A 6,000-nucleotide genomic window follows, 5' to 3' on the forward strand; every position below is an offset into this window, starting at 1 on the left:
GAGATGGGGACTTGTATTACCACTGCTACCTTATTCAATCTTGTGATAATATCCTCAAAATGCATCCGGAGTCTGCCAGTGCAGACTGCTTATCACATGCCTCTGTACGACTAACCATCCTGTGTGATGGGGATTTTTCAGCATCACCTAATTATCTTTTTTGACACACTGTACTCCACTTCATATAGTCTAGGGTAGCTGCACTAATGCAGATGTACCTCATGTATTAATAATAATAAAGAAAAAAAATCTCCTGGAGTTTATTCAGAAGTAGTGAGCAAACCCAATAGTGATTACTATCAGCATTACCTGATTTCCCTGTTAATGTTTCACTGCCTATCTACCATTACCCCCAAGTACACCCTGTTAAACCACCATTCACCTACCAGCACTCCCTACACCACTACCACTATCAACCAGCTGGTTGATATGTGGTAGACTGAGAGACTGAGAGACAGAGACAGAGACAGAGAGAGAGAGAGAGAGAGAGAGAGAGAGAGAGAGAGAGAGAGAGAGAGAGAGCGCACGCACGCACGCTAGCTAACATAGGGAATAATCTTTTTAAAGTAGCATTTCCAAGTACCAAATAGATACAGTATACCATTGGAGAGACAATAAGATCCTATTTACACATAATAAAGCTATTTCTTACTTACCTGTGCCACCACTACCCCTTTACAATCAACTACACAAGCATAGGAGAAACACAGCCAGAAACAATAAGAACATTTACTCGGATAATAAAAATATTTCACTCACTTGAGCCTCCCACCACCACCATCTCCGGCTACCACCCCACTACCACCACTCCGACTACCTGGTAGCCTGGTGGAGAGCGCGCAGGACTCGTAATTCTGTGGCACGGGTTCGATTCCTGCACCAGGCAGAAACAAATGGGCAAAGTTTCTTTCACCCTGAATGCCCCATTTATCTAAGGTAAGGTAATTATCAAAAGAAGGCACCAAACCGGGAAGGCTATGTAGCACCATCAAAGTGCGAAATAATCAGAGGGTGCTAAATATCACCAAGAATGCCAATACAAGAACAAAAGCGCATAAGGCGAACGATATCAAAAGTATCCGATTCACCTAGAATTCTATCGAGGGACAAGTGACCGCGAGGGACGGTCGGAAAGCAAGACACACGCTCGTCCTGGAAGTCAGGATATTCAACAAGGATATGCACAACTGTAAGAGGGACAACGCAATTTGGACAATAAGGAGCAGGGCGGCGCTCCATTAAGTGACTGTGGGTTAAGCAAGTATGGCCAACTCGCAGCCGTGCCAAAGCAGTTTCCCACCGCCGGTTACGGTGGTAGGAGGAAGGCCACGGGGACACACTACGTTTGAGAGTACGCAGCTTGTTACTAACCACAGAGGACCAACAACCCTGCCAACGGGCAAGGATGGAGGAATGAATAACAGGATAAAAGTCGGAATAAGGAATACCTTTACGGGAGATGGGACAAGAACAGATAGCTTCCTTAGCGGCAGCATCTGCACGCTCATTGAAAGAAACACCAATATGGCTGGGAACCCAGCAAAACTACTGATTTAAATTTACTAGAAATAAGAAACAGCCAATGTTGAATCTCGATGACCACCGGATGGATAGGATTAAAGGACCCTAGAGCCATGAGGGCACTACGTGAGTCAACTACAACCACAGATGAGGAATGATAATGAGAAAGCAAGAGACGGAGAACATAGAGAATAGCATAAAGTTCTGCTGTAAAGACGCTAGCCACCGAAGGGAGGCGACACATATAAGTACGGTCAGGAAAAACAACAGAGTAGCCCACACCATCCGCAGACTTAGATCCATCGGTGAAGATGGAAATAGAGTGGGAGTGCGAGGAACAGTGCTCAAGGAAGAGGCTTTTCAGAATCGTAGGAGGGGTAAAGGCTTAAGTAATGCAAGTCAAGGACGTACAAAACTTGGGAAGGGGGACTCTCCACGGAGGCAAGGAAGGAACAATATGAGGAGAAACATTAGAAATATGAACAGAAAGAGAATCCTGTAAGTGAGATAACCGGACAGAACGAGGGAGAAGATGAGGAGAAACAGGAGCTACAGGAGGAGGAAAAGTTAAAGTACGACAGAGGCGATAGGAAGGATGTTGTAAGGATCGCGCAAGATAGCGAAGACAGTAGCGATCACGGCGGTCCTGAAGAGAGAGAAAGTCAGTGTCAACATACAAACTGAGGGCGGGAGTCGAACGAAAGGCACCAGAGCTGAGACGCAACCCAGTATGGTGCAAAGCATCAAGACGGCGAAGAGTAGAAGAAGCAGAAGAGTATGCAGGGAAACCATAATCAAGTTTAGACAGGACGAGAGAGGAGTGCAAATAGAGGAGCGTGCGCCTATCCGCTTCCCAAGAAGTATGGAACAAAACCTTAAGTTGGTTAAGGGCCTTAGAGCATTCAACTCGGAGGTAAGAGATATGGGCTGACCAAGACAAACGAGTGTCAAAGACTAACCCCAAAAGCTTAGCGGATTCCCTGTACACAAGGGGATGACCATAAAGCGACAAAGAGGGACGAAGAACGACATACTTCCGAGTAAAAGTCATAGCACAAGTCTTAGACGCAGAGAACTTGAAGAGGCCCAAGACGACACAGCATCAATCGCAAGTTGAAGCCGCCGTTGAAGAGAGGCGAATCATCATCCCAACAGCAAAGGGTAAGATCATCAACATAGAGAGCGGAGAAGACGCCAGAAGGAAGAGAGGAAAGAATACTGTTGCGGGCAACTAGAAAAAGAGTAGTGCTCAGAACACTACCTTGGGATACACCCTCATACTGCCGAAAAGGGGCAGAAAGAGTGGTACCAAGCCGCACATGAAAGGAACGACGAGAGAGGAAGCTCTGGAGGAAGAGAGGAAGATTCCCACGAAGGCCAAAAGAATGAAGTTGAGACAATATGATACCGCCAGGTAGTGTCGTAAGCCCTTTCCAGGTCAAAAAGGATGGCAACAACGGAGGTCTTCGCAGCAAAAGCAGTACGAATATAGACCTCCAAGTTCACCAGGACATCCGTCGTGTTGCGGCACTTGCGAAAACCAAATTGAGAAGGGGAGAGGTGGTTATAGTGTTCTAAGAACCACATCAAACGAACGTTAACCATATGTTCAAAGAGCTTACAGACACAACTCGTGAGGGCAATAGGGCGGAAGTCCTTGGGGGATGACCCGAGAGACCCTGCTTTCCGAACAGGGAGGACAACAGCATCGAGCCAGTCTTCAAGGACTGACGATGACTCCCAGACCCGATTGTACAGACTCAGTAAACACCGAGACATGCACTGAGGGAGATGGCGAAGTATTTCATAATGAATGCCATCGGAGCCCGCTGTCGTAGAACCGCAAAGGGCTAGGGCAGACTGAAGCTCAGATAGAGAGAAGGGATCATTATAGGCCCCTGTTACCTAGCAGTAAATAGGTACATGGGATTTAGTCAGCTGTCATGGGTTGCTTCCTGGGGTGTGTGTGGGGTGTGAAAAAAAAAAAAGTACTGTAGTTTGCTTCTGTTCCTGTTGCAGGGTCATTCGGTCCAGCTTCTGCACTGGCCCGGAGTCTTGAAGTTGGTAGAGAGTAACTGTGTATTAGCTGGTCTAGATTTCTTGATATGCAGCGCTTCACCGATGTCTAATTCTCTATTGTCATTGTATCAATTATTTTAGTGTTGCTCGTCAAAATATCTCTGGTGATTGTTTCGTTGTGTATAGCGATTATATGTTCCTTGATGGAGCCCTGTTGTTTGTGCCGTTTTGTTGTTTTACTAGCTACTCTGACACTGAAAAGGTTCTTTCTAATGTCTCTGTGGCTTATTTGGGTACTCAGCTTCCACCTGTATCCCCTTGTCAATGTACCACCAGTGTTAAATAATCCATCAATCATCCACTGTGTGGGAGACTAGTGTCTTGTCGAGACATGGATTATGTTGCCATGTTGCTGAGCTTTGTAGAGGCATCCCATTCCTCATCAAGGACTTGGTGTCCACTCCTCAATACATATAGGTATTGTGTGCAAAGTTGTGGTTCTTCTCTGTTTAGAACAGAGTAGGATTCCTTTGATCTTGGAAGGAATGGGGACATGTTGACGTCCCAGTTGGTGCCTGGTAATGTTTATGATCTCACCGTGTGTATATGGAATGTTACGGTCTTATAAACAACCGTAATTGATTTAGGGCGCTTTGTGTAGAATACACCAAGCATTGAATAACTGCCAAGGTATACATTTTGTATTACTGCATTTGCTATTTGCCAATACAGTACAGTATTATCTTTGGTGGAGTTGGAGTGTGAATTGGTAAAGATGTACCTGTACCATGTCAGGCACATCTGGGTGACGGCAAAGTAGATATATTTTTATGTGCAAATTTGGAATCGCTATAGTATTTAGTTCTGTCATCATTGCTATAAAATTTACTCTACTAACCATTATTCGCTTGTGACTTGTTGATATCTGTGGCTGTGCCTTTGCAATTTTTTTTTTTAAATTTTGGTATTGCAAATTGCTCAGAAGTGTTATATTTTTTGCCTTGTTGAATGAATCTTTGGAATCTATCAGACAACCTAGCTTAGTTACTCTCACTAAAGTAAATTTGTCAATAAACCTATTTGTATAATTTAGATCTTAAGGCTAATAAAAAACAGACCTTAAGTCAGTTGCTATTGTGTCTTGTGCTAACCCTTCTTTTTAGAACTGAGAAGGATGATGTCATCCATCAAGGTACACCTCATTGGGCATATTATTTTTAGAAAGTCTGATAGTTTCATGTTCATTAAAGTGCAGTGATTTGTACCCCCATTAGAGAATTCAAATGCTCATCCAGGCTATAATTATTGCCCCATCAGACCTATACAGTATACTATATATTGAATATGCTTTCTGTAAGAACAGCTGAAAAAACAACCCGTACTATTTCAGTGAGCATCTCCCTTTCTTCTCAAAGGTATTGAATATAACAATTGCTGCAGTAATAAGCAGGTAGGCTTGGGTGGGTGTCAGAGATTGGTACAATTCCCTAATGTTTTACAGCTCCGGTGCTATACTTCACGGAGTTACTGAGGGGCTTTCCAGAAACCTGTACTTTAGAGAAAATAAATGGATAGATGAAAAATATTATGGCTTTCCAGAACAGAGTTGTGCTAAATTATTAGTCTGCAATAGCAATCTCACTGACATTCAAGCTATATTTAAAGGTCATCTGAAGAAGTTTCAGGAAGAAATGGACAGGTATTTGCCAGAAAAAGTTGACCTTCAGAAACATTGCCGATTCAGGAATATGTTCAGTGTAAACATCAGAGAAATCAGAGATATTCCAGGATGCACGAATAACTTAAAGCTGTCAAGGAAAGTTAAGTGCAGATGCAATGCTTTGAAAGTCTAATGTTTAATATTTTGTTTAGCCTAGCTTAAGGATAAGCACATTCTGACTCGAGAAGCCAAAAAATCTCTTTCTCACGATTCCAATAAGGATTTCCCGGTTTTATGACAATCGAGTCTAAATCTATGAACTACTGTACCCTGATCTTCAGAATGACCTGTGTTGCGCTCACAAACAAAATATAACAGCATCATAGTAGCCACAGAAAAAATCTGGGTTTTAGTCTATCAAATTTTATAAAACTGTATAGTAGTTACATTTTCTTGGAAATTGTACTTCATATTTTGATTAATTACAATGCTTCTGAAATTCATTGTATTTTAGTTATTTAAACTAATTGAATGAAGTTAAATCAATAAACACTATACAGTACATCAAAGAATAGATTGTATTTAAGGAAACACTGCCTAAAGTTGTTCAGTGTTAAGTAATGGAATCCTATTTTTCCATAAGATCCTTATAAAAATACTATACAAATATTTATTCAGGTAAAGTACATACATACAGGGTGAGATACAAAAATTGATGGATTTATAGATAGAGCTAGTACATACAATGCCTAAAGCCACTATTACGCAAAGTGTTTCGGGCAGGAAAAACACTAAGACTA

The sequence above is a fragment of the Procambarus clarkii genome, chromosome 74, assembly GCF_040958095.1.
Source record: "Procambarus clarkii isolate CNS0578487 chromosome 74, FALCON_Pclarkii_2.0, whole genome shotgun sequence".
NCBI classification, from domain to species: domain Eukaryota; kingdom Metazoa; phylum Arthropoda; class Malacostraca; order Decapoda; family Cambaridae; genus Procambarus; species Procambarus clarkii.